The following is a 17,348-nucleotide window of genomic DNA, read 5'->3' as shown; positions in this document are numbered from 1 at the left end:
CTTGAGTCACAGAATTTTGTGACAGGAGGGTAGTATATGGTATTTTGACTTTATTTTGTATACACAAACACATACACATAAGAGATGGAATATGAAGTGATTTTTCTAGTAATAGCATCACAATAATGGCAGATACAGAGAAATCCTTACTTGAGTACCAAGCCAATGCTTTAACCTCAATGACAATTCATTCCAGTTTCTTTTCTCCAAATAATTTTCTCCAGTTCACTGTTTCTAATATACATTTATCATCATTGGTAAAAAAGACAACAGACAGGAACAGAAGAGAGACTATGCCTAAGATTTTTTATTTTTTTTTTTTTTTTTTTTTTTTTTTTTTAAAGATTTTATTTACTTGACAGACAGAGATCACAAGTGGACAGAGAGGCAGGCAGAGAGAGAGAGGAGTTGAAACAGACTCCCTGCGGAGCAGAGAGCCCAATGCGGGACTCGATCCCAGGACCCTGAAATCATGACCTGAGCTGAAAGCAGAGGCTTAACCCACTGAGCCACCCAGGTGCCCCTAAGATTTTTTAAGCCTTTGGAAATTTTGAACTTAAAAGAAAAGTACATGAGAAATATTTGCTGTGCTCAATGATTACATCATCTATTTAATTTAAGACTGTGAGTAGATACTCTATAAACCAAAATTACACAGTGAAAGCTTAATAATAGTTAAGGAACAAGCTTTTGAAAAACCCTTTATTACCTTTAATGATTAATTGGTTCTTCTTCATTTATAACTTTTTAAAAAATAATTTGAATTCCTGAAGCCTGTCTAGAATTTCTACATTAATAGAGAAGCATAAAAAACATGCCATACTCAAAAATAATTGTCCTCTGTTCTGGATAAGTGTAAACTATATATAATTCAGGATTTAACATTTTATTTACATCTCTGTACTTAATGTTATTCAGGGTTCTAGGCGTATTTTAAAGCCATTTCTTCACTTTTCTTCCATTTGTTGGGTTCTGTGAGCAAACTCTCTTGAAACTAGATTGGATCAATAAATTTCTATGGGAGATAGCCTTGATTGTTAAAATAATTATAGCCTTAGTCTTAAGATAAAGAATTCTATGATGAAAGTTAAAGTTTTTGTCAAAAATAAAACCTGTTGAACTATAGAAGGCATTTTAGGGTTAACAACAAGATCTTGATAGAATTCTTCACAAAATAAGCACAGGTTATAGCTCTAGTATATTCTCCTTATTCTGTTGCTGATCATAATTAAAGATTAAGCATTCTATCAAAAAGAATGTAAAATGCAACCTTTTCTCTATGAACATCAACCACTCTCTTACAAACCTCTCACAAGCATAATTATATGTATTTTCTACTATTTAAGAAAAAGATAAATGATAAGCAAATAATTAAGTCCATTTATTCTCATTCTTACTTATATTTCCACTGATAACTATAAGGTAATTTATGATTGTCATTGTTTATCTAGTGTTAAACTCTACAAGTGGATTATGAGTCGATGAGAGATGGTAATATCTTTTTAACATTAAATTATGAAGAAATTTTTTCTTGAGGGCACCTGGGTGGCTCAGTCAGTTAAGCATCTGCCTTCAGCTCAGGTCATGATCCCAGGGAGGGGTTCAAGTTCTACATCGGGTGTTCTCTACTCAGTGGAAAATCTGCTCCTTTCTCTCACTCTACCTTTGTGCTCTCCCTCCCTCTCTCAAATAAATAAATAAAATCTTTAAAAAAAATGTGTTCTTGGAGAAATTTCATTATATTAATTTCAGAAAATTGGTGATTTATTGTCCTTAGGTTTATTGTACTGTTATAGATTATGCTATATTCATCACCATACAATACTCTATACATGATCCATGATTTTTATGGCTATATTACTCCTTAAAAAAATTCTGAAGATTTACATTTGTAGTTCCATGCTTTCAGTTTAAAGCCATGTCCACCCCTGGAGTGCTTTCTTTTCTTGACTTTAAGCCAATAGGATATTTAGGACATCACTTTCCATGAAAGCTTCCTAAGTCACAGACTACAGGATAATTAATTCCTTCAAAATCCCATTTGCATTAAAATATATTTGATTTTCTGCTATTTACATATTATCTTGTGGTAGAATAGTCCTATAAAAAGATGTCTAGTACTTGCTTTATGGAGGTGTTTTTATTTTCTTACTAATAAGTTCTTCCTTTTATGCATAACACAGCTTGTGAAGTAACAAATAAATGATATTTGGATATAGCACATAGATTACTCAAAATAGTCCCTGTTACCCTTGAACAGAAGTAGTGTCCCAATATGTGTCAACATAAAGTCAATTTTGATACTGATGGACATGTGAGATGTTTAGATTTCACATCATAAACTAAAATTGATCATGAATAGATTATGTTATAGATTATATATATAGATTATATATATTAGAGATATACTTAGAAATGTTAAAGTTATGAAGTTTCAACAATGACTTTGAAGCAAACTTGATTATTTTGGCATACCATCAAGTAATTTAGAATTGTCAATGTGAATGTTAAACATTTAGTATTTCACATAAGACACAGAAATCCTGTGGTAATGCCAGCAGGTATGTCAACACAGAACATAAGAAAATCAAATGAAGTAAAATCATATTATAATCTTAAGTGAGTAGGAAATAAATGCTCTAAAATGGCATGTATTCATTTTATATGTCCTTAAAGAATAAAGAAAATTAGGGCAGCTGATATGTTAAGGAATTTCAAATACTTAGAATTATATAAAATTATGAAAAAGCATCAGATGTTCATAAGAGTAAGACATTGCATATAAGAGTATTTAATGTTGGGGCGCCTGGGTGGCTCAGTGGGTTAAGCCGCTGCCTTCAGCTCAGGTCATGATCCCAGGTCCTGGGTTCGAGCCCCACATCGGGCTTTCTGCTCAGCAGGGAGCCTGCTTCCTCCTCTCTCTCTGTCTGCCTCTCTGCCTACTTGTGATTTCTCTCTGTTAAATAAATAAATAAAAAATCTTAAAAAAAAAAAGATAAATCTTAAAAAAAAAAAGAGTATTTAATGCTATGTAGGGATATATTGCATTTTTGTGGACTCAAAATGCAAATGTCTTTTTGACTGAAACTATTGATCTTCACCCTTCTAAATGAGTATACAAAATACATGCATGATGTTTCAAATAATTTCATGTTTAGGGAGTAAGGAGTTTGCACTTCCTACACTTTTGACATGACTAGTATCTACAGATAATTGTCTATAGCTGCACTAATACTGTAAAAGCTTGAGTGTGTCTTTTAGAAAATTCACCTTCTGGCATAACACTGCTAAACTTGAATATTTTTTGCTGACAAAGTAATATAAGAACTATATTCTCTCCGGGCATTCTGTGGTGTTATTTATATATGAGAATATTGGCTTTCTTGGCATATAAGAAGTATGTGATTTACTTAACTTTGGGGTTATCTGTGCTTTTCACGAACACATTTTATGAAAAATAAACATGCAGTTGTGCCCAATTTATTAATAAATAGAACCCAATGGGCTGCAGATATGCCACATATATTACATATTACATACTTTAAATGAATTAGATACGTATTATTGAGAAACATATTTAATGTTTCATAATGAAAGTATTTTATATTCAAATTTAAAAATTAATGTTTACGGATAAGATAAAAATGAAATTTGATTTTTTAAATCAGTCTGATGGTATATTTGATAATTATTTCAACCACATATGCTCTTTCTTGAACCCATTGTATACTTTTAACTAACTTTTGACTTTTAATTGTTTCATTGATATGAGAAAGAATCCTTATTGCGAAGTTTTTTTGTTTTTGTTTTAAGATTTTATTTATTTATTTGACAGAGATCACAAGTAGGTGGAGAGGCAGGCAGAGAGAGGGAAGCAGGCTCCCTGCTGAGCAGAGAGCCTGATATGGGGCTCGATCCCAGGACCCTGGGATCATGACCTGAGCTGGAGGCAGAGGCTTTAACCCACTGAACCACGCAGGCGCCCCTATTGCCAAGGAAATCCTCAACATATTTCAACCTTAAAACTTAACTACAGGGGCGCCTGGGTGGCTCAGATGGTTTAGCATCTGCCTTAGGCTCAGGTCATGATCCCCAGGTCCTGGGATTGAGCCCCATGTAGTGCTCCTGGTCCACCAGGGAGTCTGCTTCTTCCTCTCTCTTTGCTTCTCCCACTACTCATGTTCTCTCTCTATATCTCTGTCTCAATGAATAAATAAAATCTTAAAAAAAATTAACTGCAAAACAATACTAGGTTCCACCCTTTAAATATGGAATATGTAGGGGCACCTGGGTGGCTCAGTGGGTTAAGCCTTTGCCTCGGCTCAGGTCATGATCCCAGGATCCTGGGATTGAGCCCCACATCAGGCTTTCTGTTCAGCGGGGAGCCTGTTTCCCTTCCTCTCTCTCTGCCTGCCTCTCTGCCTACTTGTGATCTCTCTCTGTCAAATAAGTAAATTAAATAAAAAAAATTTAAAAAAATTTAAATGGAATATGTATAACTTTACATTTAGTGTTATTTGATTACATTTGCTCTATGTTGATTACCAACATTAAACTTAAAAAACATGTACGTAATTCTCTCAAAGAATTGGTACCTTTAATTAGCTAGTTAATGTCAGGTGCACAAGAAGTCATTGCAAACATTAAAATTTCCTGCTAATGACTAAAGAAAGCTTGGCTAGGAGTGACACATGACAGTTGATATGATGGAAAGATTTGCTCTGCCTTTAAACAATAGGGGGTGAGTTATCTAAAATTTAAACCAATATTAAAATCAATTAAAGTAATCTACTTTTTACTTTCAGTATTTGTTGCCAGTTCTAAACACTGTCAGTTATAAAATACTCTTTCAGGTACAGTATTTTTTGAGTATAGGTTCTAAATAATTTTGGCAGTTACCATTGGACTTTCATTATACATATTAAATATATTTATGAATATCTAAATATACTCCTACTAGACCATTTTAATTTTTAATTTCCTTAAGGAAATACTGTATTCTATGAAGAATTTAACTCCAAGAACTCCATTATGCAATGTACCTCCTACATATGGGCATATCGTTATTTTGAGTCTTTTTTTATAATTGCTCAATACAATTCAAGTTTGTTTTAGAAGCCATTTATGGCTCCAAACCTGTGTTATCAGATATCCCTTATTATAAAATCCTGATTCAAAGTAAATGATAGATACATGTTATTTTATAGAAAATACTAAGAGCACAGTTATTTTATAGACAAAAACAAAACTTCTGTCATTTCCTTGAATACTAAGAGAAACCCCGAGTCCAGTTTAGCAAAGTTGCAGGATGAAAGGCAATAAATAAAACTGAGCTTGATTTCTTCTTACAATAGAATTGAGTAATTGCATATGAAAATTGAAATAAAGCCAATAACATTTCAAAAAATATAGATATGAAGTAATTATAGGAAAACTATATGCCAGATTGATAGGCTGAAACCTGTAACATCATGAGAGAAAGAATTCAAAATAAAGGGAGAGCTACATTATATCCATAAATTGAAAGATTTAATTCTGTTCAGATGTCATTTCCCCCAAAATTCATCTAGAAATTCATTGTAAGCCTGATAAAATTTCCAGCAGAATTTTTGTAGATCTGGTCCATGGGTTTAAAATGTATATGGAATTACAAAGGACCAAAGTTCTGAAAAAGATTTATGTAACTAAGACCCCCATAACCTGAGTGCAAAATTTACATTTAATAGCCTACTTTATTATGATAGCTTATCATAAGAGTAAGCATGTAGATAAATTAGAGAAATAGGCCTATACATATGTGATGAATTAACTTGACAAAGGTGCTCAAGTAATTCAACAACAAAGGGTAGTATTTTCAACAAGGACCTGATAAGCACCCTATTGTTTTAGGAAACAAAAAATCTGGGGTGCCTGGGTGGCTCAGTGGTTAAGCCTTTGGCTGAGGTCATGATCCCAGGCTCCTGGGATCGAGCCCCATATCAGCCTCTCTGCTCAGCAGGGAGCCTGCTCCCCATACCCCCCACCCCCACCTGCTCTCTGCCTACTTGTGATCTCTCTCTGTGTGTCAAATAAATAAATATTTAAAAGAAAAATCCTATGCCCAAATCTAATGCCAAGCATATATACATGTTGAAAGAAAACACTGGAGAAATACAACATGGCAGAGAAAGAATTCTTAGGACATAAATGAAAGCTAACTTTTAAAAAGATATACTTTAAATATTTGGCTCTTCAATAAGATATTATGAAGATAACACAATTTATTTTCAAAACTCTTGTTTATTAATAATCTATTGCTATATACTTGGAAGATAATATTTGGAAATGCTTACCTCTAAAAGATTTATACCCAGTGTTTATGAAAGATTCTTACACTCATTCATAAGGGGAAAAAAAGCCAACTAAAAAATTGTTAGATAGTTGAACAGTTGCTTTAACAAGGATGAGATATGAATGGAAAATAGATGAAAAATACTCATAATTATTTGTTAGGAAAATGGAAGTTGAAAACAATCCAAGATACCACTACACATTGACCAGAATGGCTAAAATAAAAGACAAAAGAAAAAAAGTGAAGGTTGAAAGGCACCTTTGACCCTCATATAGTCCTGATAAGAAAAAAGAATGATAGAGACTTTTGAAAGTATTTGGTAATCTCTTATAAAGTGAGCCATAACCTTGCCATCCCACCTGTCCTCCTCATTTCTAGGTAGTTACTAAAGATAAAAGACCTAAAACCCTAAACACCAGTGCCCAAAGCAGCCTTCTCTATAACTATGTAAACTTGTTATCACCTGAAAGTGTGTTATATGGTAAATGGATAAATTAGAATTTATCCATAATGGAATTATCACCATAAAAAGAATAAACAAGATTTTATAGATAAGATCTATACAAGGATGGATCCAAAAAGCATAAAACTAAGTCCAAGACAAAAGGCAACTTTTGGGTAAAAGTTTTTTTTTTTTTTTTTTAAGACTTTATTTATTTATTTGACAGACAGAGATCACAAGTAGGCAGAGAGGCAAGCAGAGAGAGAGGAAGGGAAGAAGGCTCCCTGGTGAGCAGAGAGCCAATGAGGGGCTCCATCTCAGGACCCTGAGATCATGACATGAGCTGAAGGCAGAGGCTTTAACCCACTGAGCCCCCCAGGCGCCTCTGGTTAAAAGTTTGAAGAGAACAGAAAACTTATATAAATGTCTCAAATTATTTCTCCTCAATTATCAATTACACAAAAATAGGAAGTTTACGATGAAAAAGCTTCCTGGACAACACTTCAATTATTAGTATTAACATCACCAATAACAGGACACACTAACACCACACATAACAGTCCTTCAGTCTTGTATCCTGGACATGGCTTTACTGTTTCATATTCCTTTTAGCTAAATTAGGTAGCTTTGCCACTCAAAGTAATTTATCAGCATGACCTAAAGGACTCAAAGTCTTGAAGGTAAATACCTCTGAGTGGGTAAAAAGAGAGCAGTTAAAGGCTGTTGCTTTTGTATTGCTTATTTCCTGTTTTATCATTTCCTATTTTATTTTTGATTTTACTGCACATATTTTGAAATGTATCCAAAATTAGAGAAAAATCAAAGTTGAAAGGGAACATAGCCTTATATCTGGATTTATAAAATTTTTATTATGCCAAGCATTGGCTTTTCTTCCATTTATGATAACTACATTTTCAAGAAATTATAGGCTTTAAAAAACATTCAATTGATGCCTTATTTTTTAAATTTTTTGCTTCACTTTATGTGTGTTACCATTTTTTTTTTTTAAATTAAGACTTTTTTTAGATCATTTGAATGTTCACAGCAAATTTTAGGGGGGATACAGAGACATTTTGTGTACTGTCCACCCCCACACATGTATAACCTTCCCCAATAAAAAAATCTCCCATCAGAGTGGTGCTTTGTTAGAACTGATGATCCCACTTAAATACATCATAACCACACAAGGTCCATAGTTTGTATTATGGTTCACCCTTGGTGTTTTTATCCCCTTACATTATTGATTCATTTATTGCAATCTCTTTAGTATAATAAAGCATTTAGAGCTATAAATGTTTCTTTCCACTCAGCACTGTCCATATCAAATATGATTTATGTAGTGTAAACCTTTTATTTGATCTTTCTTAAAAGTCAGTAATTGCAGCTTGGATAATCTAGACATGGGAATGATCTAGAGAGTGTTTTCTCTAACATTTACTCAAATTGTTTCATTTAAATGGATTTTTCTCATTAAGTTCCAATTTTACTGCATTGAGAGAATTTATATTTAGTCAAATCATCTTTGCTTTTCTTAATTTGTCATAGCCAGGGAAAAAAATAAGATGTATCAAAATGATGTACATTGTATTAAAGCTTTGTAGAGGGGTGTGTGTGAGACAGAATACACATAGCATGTCACTTTACATTAACTTAAATACATTATTTACATGTTCTATATCTTTTTTTTTTTTTTTAATTTACATCCTTCCTCAAATGAGTGAGATTGTGGTCCTAAAGTCTCCCAAAATTATTGCATTTTATTTATTTTTTATAAATGATGTACTTCATACATTTCATATAATGAGCTATTGAACCTGTTACAACTTTTTTCATCTCTATGTATATATCAAAATCTCCGTTTTCCCCCCAGCTCTCTATTTTTATCAGCAGAATTTTTTTTCTACTTCTGCTAATAATTTGTTTTTTCTTCTTGATGGGAGAGACAGTGATCTACCATCAGATATTTAGATCAGATGAGATCAGGTGCGTTCACGGTGGTATGGCCGTAGACCCATCAGATATTTAGGAACAATTTTCTGCTGTCTCTTGCTGGAGTGAGGAGATAGGGGGAAAAAAGTAAAGTAAAACATTAATTGCCAACTACAGTATCAGTCTTGAAATGTCAACTTCCTACATTTTCACTTGCCACACAGAAGCACATTCTGATATCATAATTATGCAAGATGAGAGAAATTGACAGGGTTCAGACCCCATGAAGACTTCTCTAATCTGAGGGTCTTTCAGATAAAGCAGTGATACACAGGGTTTGAGCAAAGTATTTCTAGTTCCATAGTAATATCCACATGATACACCTTTAAAAGTATTATAAATGTAGATCAAAGAGAATGAATATCCTTATTACTTTGAGGGACATTGAAAGAAACTATAAAAATTTACATTTCAAATAACATTATATAGCAGCCAGTTGATTTTGATACTTGAAACAATGTCAAAATGGGATTAAAGCAAGAGTATGTCCAAAACACTTCAAACATATTTTCCATCTTAAACTCATTGCATTAAATGGAATGATATAGTTCATTATATTTCCTTCACAGATACAGAAATAATTTCTGAATGCAGCTGGTTCCATAACAGAATATGTCAAAGATTCCCATTGCATTTTATGTTGAATAATTTATTTTTGACAGAAAATGAAGTTCACAGTAATGTATTTTTTTTGACTTTCACTATCAGTCATTGGAATTTATTAAAAATTCCAATCCTGTAAATTGTGCTTGTGGAGAAAATGTGTTAAGTTACACATTTTTCATCCCAAGCTTAATTAAAATCATATTCTCTAGTACAGTAATTGTTAGAGAGGTATTTACCCTATAAAAAAGCTTCGGTAGTTGTGTTTGCTGAATCATCCTTCTACAGATGTTTCTCTTACAGGAAGTCATTTTCCCATTGAAATAATTATTTTTCTATATTCTCACCACAGTTATAGGGAAAAGTTAAGTCTGTTTTACAATGTTGCAAAATCCCTAAGTTTAAGTAATATTTAAGAATTTAAAAAAATAAAACATATTTTGGTTTTCATTTTTGTTTAGTAAAACCAACTAAATTTTACATTTGCATAATAATTGTTCATATGTTCTCTTTTTCAAACCTAGTACTAATCAATCTTTTTCAGTAACATAAATTGCTAATAGATGTTTTAAGTAGCAAGAACAAATTTATGATTTATACACTCTTTCCAGCTATAGTATAGAAATCTGAACAAAGAAATCAGCTACACATAGCAAGATTAAATTCCTTTTGTTCTAAAATATCTTTTCCAAATTGATCATAGACTATTTTTATATTCCATTTATTATATATGCCTTATATATTTTACATAGTATAGAGAATATATTCTCTATACTTAGAGAATTATTCTCTATGTATTATTTTCAATACATTTTCAATAAGTCTCTTATATTCATTTTCCAAATGAATAATTACATTAAATAGTGAAATCAGGACAATATTTTAAATTTCTAATCTTATTTGCTTGTCTCTGGCAGACCTCAATCCAATATTACTGAGGCTGGTCAATCACAAGTACACTTGTGAAAACACTGGGAAACAGCCATGGAAAAATCACTATCAACATTCATAATTCCTCAAATGCAAGCAAAATAATCTAATATATCTTTACATATACTATTATTTATATGCTTGCTATATACCATGTTCAAACTAAATATTTAATTTCTATGCATTTATTTTAGCAATTCTCGAACTTTTATTTGTTTTTTTAGCAATTCTCAAACTTTTTCATCTGAGAACCTCTTTATTGTCTTTTACAGCATTCTTTTATGGAACACCCCAAAAACTTTTTTTTTCATATAGACTATATCAATATTTCCCATATCAGATATTCAAAATGAGACATACTTAAAATATTTATCTGTTCATTCATTTAAAGACAAACACATAGATGTTAAAATCAATAATACTTTCATGAAAAGGATACTTTTCAGAACTAAAAATAATACTTTATAAAATGCTTTTAGTTGTATTTTAATTTTTTGTATGTAAACCTTCATTGTAATTATAGTTAATGTGCAATATTATGTTAGTTTCAGGTGTCCATGATTCAACCTTTATATGTACATTATACAATGCTCGTCACAGTAAGTGTAGTTAACTTTCTCTCACAAAGATATTACAAATTATTGGCTATATTATCTATGCTGCACTTTTTATTCCCATGATTTATTTTAAAACTGGAAAATGTACCTCTTAATCCCCTTTACCTATTTCATCCAACCCACCACTCTGGCAACCACCAATTTTCTGTATTTGAATCTATTTTGGCTTTGTTTTATTCAATTTTTAATTCCATGTAAAACTGAAATACAGGGGCTCCTGGGTGGTTCAGTGGGTTAAGCCTCTGCCTTGGGCTCAGGTCATGAGCTCAGGGTCCTGGGATCGAGCCCCGCATCGGGCTCTCTGCTCAGCGGGGAGCCTGCTTCCCCCTGTCTCTCTCTCTCTCTGCCTGCCTCTCTCCCCACTTGTGATCTCTGCCTGTCAAATAAATAAATAAAATCTTTAAAAAGAACAAAAACAAATTGAAATACGGTATTTGTCTTTCTCTCTGATTTGTTTCACCTAACATAATGCCCTCTGAGTCCATCCATATTGTCCCATATGGAAGATTTCATTATTTTTGTATAGCCGAGTAATATTCCATTATATATCTCACGGATATCATATATATCATATGCATATGATACATACAATAGGTCACAGATTCTTTATTCACCATCTATTGACAGATACTTTGATTCCCTCCATATTTTGGCTATTGTAAATAATGCTGCAATACACATAAGGGTACATGTATCTTTTTAAATTAATCTTTTTGTTTCCTTGGGTTAATACCCAGAAGTAGATCATAGATCATGCCCAGAAGTGGATCATAATGGTATTTATGGTATTTCCTGTGATCTTTATTATGGCCTTCTTTTTTTAAGATTTCTATTTATTTACTTGAGAGAGAGAGAGCACAAGCAGGGGGAGGGGCAGAGAGAGAAGCAGACTCCCCGCGAAGCAGGGAGCCCGATGCGGGGGGGGCTCAATCCCAGGACCCTGGGATCATGACCTGAGCTGAATACAGATGCTTAAACCACTGAACCACACAAGCACCTCTATGGCCTTCTTTTTAACTTTGGGTTTTGTTCTTCTTTTCTTGATTCTTTAAGTGTAAGGTTAGATAGTTTATTTCAAATTTCTCATTTCTGAAGGCATGCCTGTATCCTTCTTAGAATTACTTTTGCTATTTTATTCTAATTCTTTTCTGTTCCTTCGTTCTGTTGCTTTCTTCCCTTGTGGTTTGATTTTCATTAGGATTATGTTTAGAATTCACTTCTCTTTATAGCTATAGATAGACAGATATAGATAGATATAGTGTGTGTGTGTTTACAGTAAGTTTATACTTTTGGGATACTGTGAAATTCACATACAGCATTTTATGTGTTTAAAAGTCTGTTTTAAGTTGATAATAACTTAATTTTAAACACATTCTGAAATTTTATAATTTTACTCCCCCACCCACATTTTGTATTTTGATGAAACATTTTACATCTTCTTATTTTCCATGTCACTTAACTAATTATTACAATTTTAAAATATTCAGTTGTTTTTATTTGGCTATAGATGACACAATATTACATTACTAATCATTATGTTTTTAAACAATGTTGTTACTACTTTTACTTTTCATACTTTATAAGTGGTTGGTCTACTACTTTTATTATTTACTTTTCTGGTGATATTTTTATTTCCATATGATTTCTTATTAATAAGTTCCTTTCCTTTTTAGCTTAGAGAAGTCTATGTAACATTTCTTGTAAGGCTGATTTAGTGGTGATGAATTCCTTTAGCTTTATTTATCTGCTCGAGCCTTTATCTCCTTCAGTTGTGAATGATAATCTTGCCAGATAGAGAATTCTTCCTTAGCTGGGTTTTTTGTTTTGTTTGTTTTCTTTTTTTCCCTCTTAGCATTTAATATGGCATGCTACTCCCTTCTGTCCTATGAAGTTCCTGCTGAAAAATATCTTGTTAGCCTTATGGGGTTTCCTTTTTTCTTGGGGGGGGGGGGTCCTTTTTATGTAATATGTTGCTTTGTTCTTGCTCTTTTAAAATTCTCTCTTTATCCTTTTACCATTTTAACTATAATGTGTCTTGGCGTTTTTCTCTTTAGGCTTTAGATGCATAAATGGCATCTGCCAGCTCTTCCATCTCTGCGTAAGGTCTCTGCAGGTTCATTCCTCTGTCAGACACTTTAAAATTAGTAAGCTCATTTTATTTGGAACTCCGGGGGATTCCTGGACCTGCATGTCTGTTTCCTTCTCCAGAATGGGGAAGTTTCTAGCCAGTATTCCTTCAACTAATTCTCTGCCCCTTTCTCTTCTCCTTCAGAGATCGTACATTGTGAACATTACTCTGATTGATGTCCCTGAGGTCCCCTTAATGGATCTGTACTTCTTTCAGTTCTATTTTGCTGCTTTTTCTGGGTGTGCCCCATTGCTTTGTCTTCCAGATCACTGATTGATGCTTCTATTCCATTCATTCTGCTGTTGAATCTCTCTAGGGTGTTTTTCAATTCAGGTATAACTCCTATGTGGTACTTTGTATATTTTTTCTTTGTTAAAGTTTTCATTGTGTTCCTGCATTCTTCTCCCGAGATTGGTGAGCACTTTTTTTTTCTTTACAATTATTTTGAACTCTCTCAGGTAGATTGCTCACCTCCTTTCCATGAGGATGATTTTCTTGGGATATGCTTTCTGTTTGGAACATATTCCTCTGTCTTCCCTTTTTTTTTTTTTTTTTTAAGATTTTATTTATTTGACAGAGAGAGATCACAAGTGGGCAGAGAGGCAAGCAGAGAGAGAGAGAGCGGAGGAAGCAGGCTCCCTACAGCGCAGAGAGCCCGATGTGGGACTCGATCCCAGGACCCTGAGATCATGACCCGAGCTGAAGGCTGAGGCTTAACCCACTGAGCCACCCAGGTACCCCTCTCTGTCTTCCCTTTTTGTTTGTCTCTTTGTGTTTGCCTGTATTTATTTGGCAAAGTGGCTAACTCACTCAGTCCTGAAGGAGGGGGTCTTGTTTAAGAGCTGTTCCATGTGGCCCAGTAGCTCATTATGCCTTGGCCACTAGACCCAGAAACTCTGTTTGTCCTTCACAGGGTGGGGGGGGGGTGTCTTTGCTATGACAGGGCCCTGACTGCTGCACAAGGAGGTCAGGGCTTAGAGCATTCACTCAGACTGGTTGTGGCTCAGCTATGTTGGGAGTGTGGGTTTGAGATGCTCGCTATCCCAGTTGTGCCTGTCTCTGTGCAGATAGGGTGAGGGTCAGTGTGCTTGTCTGGCTGGTTCTAGTTCAGCTGCTCCATGGGGATGCTGGAGTTCAGGGTGTTGCCTGAGGTTTTTGCAGCTTTCTTGCTAATGTAAGGAAGGCAGAGTTCAGGGTACTTGCCCATCTTTGTTGCATCTCATCCTTGCACCCCTCAAGGATGACTGCATAGTGCTGGTGGGGGTTCGAGGCATCCCCTAGGCCTATTGTGGCTACACCACTGTGTGTGCTGTGCAAGGCTCAGGACACCCAATCAGGCTGATTATATCTCCATTGCTGAACAAGGGTGACAGAGCTCGAGAAGCTTGCTTGTCCTCATTGCAGCAGGGTCTCTGGTCAGGTTGCTAGCACGTGAGGTGTTCATCCAGGCCAATTATAGCACAGGGTAGGCAGGACCTGTTTTATGGTGCTAGCTGGCTAAAGGCCATGCACGCAAAATGGCACCTGTTGTTTCATTTACCAGCAAATGAGGATGAGACTGCATAAATGGCGTCTGCCAGCACTTCCATCTCTGCATAAGGTTCCTGTAGGTTCATGTCTCTGTCAACCACTTTAAAATTAGAAGGAGATCTTTCTCCCTTATGCTTAGGCACTTTTCAACCTGTTGTTTTCTTTTCTTTTCTTTTTTTTTTTAGATTTTTATTTATTTATTTGACAGAGATCACAAGTAGGCGGAGAGGCAGGCAGAGAGAGAGACAGAGAGGACATAGGCTCCCCGCTGAACAGAGAGCCCTATGTAAGGCTCGATCCCAGGACCCAGGGATCATGACCTGAGCCGAAGGCAGAGGCTTTAACCCGCTGAGCCACCCAGGCACCCCTCAACCTGTTGTTTTCAAGCTGGATCTTTAGACTTGTGGATTTGTACTCAAACCCTTTTAAAGTGAGATCACTGTCTGCTAGAGTTACATGGTTTCCCTAGTGTTAATTTTCAAAACCAGACGTTTTGGGAGCTAGCATTCCTGGTGCCAGGCCCTTAGGGTCTAGGTGCCTGGTGTGGGGCAAAATCCCTTCATTCCTTGAGGGAGTGTTCTGTATTTTGGGGATCTCTGTCCCTTGTGGGGTCACCATGCCTGGTATGAGGTCCAGGTGAAACTGTGTCTCTGCCTCTCCTACCCTTTTATCAATGCCTCTTGGATTGCGAAGGCACTATTGATCTAGTTCTCAGATCCTTACCAGAGGCAAATTATTCCATATATAGCTGTAAGTTTGTTGTCTCTGTGGGAGGAGGGAAGTTCAGGGTCCCCCACACTGTCATCTTAAATCCTTGCTCCTAGACAAAATTTTAACTACTGAAACACCACATCAGAAACTAATGATGTACTACACAGTGGCTTACTGATCATAAAAAACAAAATAAAACAAAACAAAACCACCACAGTCAGGCTCACAGAAGTGGTTACAAACTTTCTAAGTTGAACTTTCCCTGGAAGCTTAAATTTTATATGTGGTAACAAATGTTGTCAATTTTTTGTTGTGAAATAAACTTTATTTTTGAGAAACCATCTAGCAATACCCAAATTTGCTTAACCACAGTTTTCTTCTGCCAGTTTTTTCTTCCTCCCCAAAAATCCAGTTCAGCTTGCAACTCAAACAACCATGTAAAACTTTCTCCTGGATGAATACATTGTAAACTACAGCCCAGCAGACCTAATCTGACCTGTCACATGCTTTTGTAAACATAGTTTCACTGGTTTCATGCTCACTTACTAACTTGCTGATTTGCTGCCTTCATGCTCTATTGGCAAACAAAGGTAACTACCTGCCACAGAGACTACATTTCCTACAAAGCCTAAAACACTTAGTAGTTGGCCCCTTAAGAAAACAGAAGTTTACCAATCTCTGTTCCAGGCAACCGAGACTTTTGGTTTACTGCAGAAATGCCATATACATGTCTCCCAATTGTCACATAGCATATTAAAAATAAATGTACTTAGGAGTCAAAATTTAATAGAATTCTTGGTTTTTACTGATTTAATTAAAAATATTAAGTAAAACTGGCATTGATTATTATGATTATATTAGTTTTTTTTTTTTTTTATTGTATTTATGTGTCTATGTGAGGACCAGTGGAGCATGAGAGGGCTTCAAGCACAGGTTGGTGGCAATTCTGTGCTATGGTGTAAGCCACAAATGTCAACACAATGAAAAGGGCAAATGTAATGGTATTATTTTCCTATTTCATAGATATGGATGCTAAGCTACAGACACATGAAGTAAATGTTCTAAGGACAAAAATCTTGAAAGTGGTAGACTTGGGATTTGAAATCAGTGCATTTAAATTGAGAACAAGTTTCCTTAAAGCGCCAGGTTTCCAGGGAAAGGGCTTTTGTGACCCTGATTAAAAAAAGTTCCATGAACCTATATCAACAGTTTTCCTAAAGTACAAATTTTTATATCCAACTAGACTTTTCTACTTTTTTTTTTTTTTGCTAAGTTATTTACCTAAAATCATTCACAAACAAGTATTAAATTGGAACCCACACATGGAATTGTCATCTTTGTAAGTTATTACTGATGTAAAAACAACCCTAAAAAACAAAACTATCCTTTTTCATTTGTGTAAATTTGAGAAAATTATTTAACTTGTATGAATCTGTTTACTTATATTAAGCAGTGACGTTAAAGAGGTGGAAAGATTAGCCAAAACATTATATATAGTTTATTTATCGTGGTGGTGAGCAGTATGGTAGTGAATAGTCTTCAGGTGTTCTCAAGATACCATTAATCCTTTTGTTTCCAAAGATTTTTATTCACTTTCTCCCGCTCTGAATTTCAATAGGTGTCATATTTTTTTAAATTAATATTTATTTATTTTAATTAATATTTAGAAGTTCATTGTTAATCTGTGGCATTTTGGAATAAATTTGATTCATTAATCTTTACTCCCTAGACCCCTTTTATTTTATAGACTGGCCAAAGCTTCTAAAAGTTCCTTTATGACTATTTGGTGGGTATAATTCCATCGTGACATTTAAACATATTAATCAGATATATATATTTTATATATATATATATAGTATATAACACTAGGCTTAGTTGTAATCATTATAAGATGCCTATGGATTTTATAATTGAGGACAATTTAAAAGGAACATCATGTAAAGCAAGACTTGTAGAAATACAGTAATTTCATGAAATCTCTCTAGGCACATGTATGTATTTTGTGTATAGATATTTATAAAGTATTAAGATCAGGATGATGCTAAAGTAATTCCTTTGTACCTTATG

The sequence above is a fragment of the Lutra lutra genome, chromosome 2 (genome assembly GCF_902655055.1).
Source record: "Lutra lutra chromosome 2, mLutLut1.2, whole genome shotgun sequence".
NCBI lineage: Eukaryota > Metazoa > Chordata > Mammalia > Carnivora > Mustelidae > Lutra > Lutra lutra.
The sequence above is the reverse complement of the archived record's forward strand: the minus strand, read 5'-3'. Positions refer to the sequence as shown.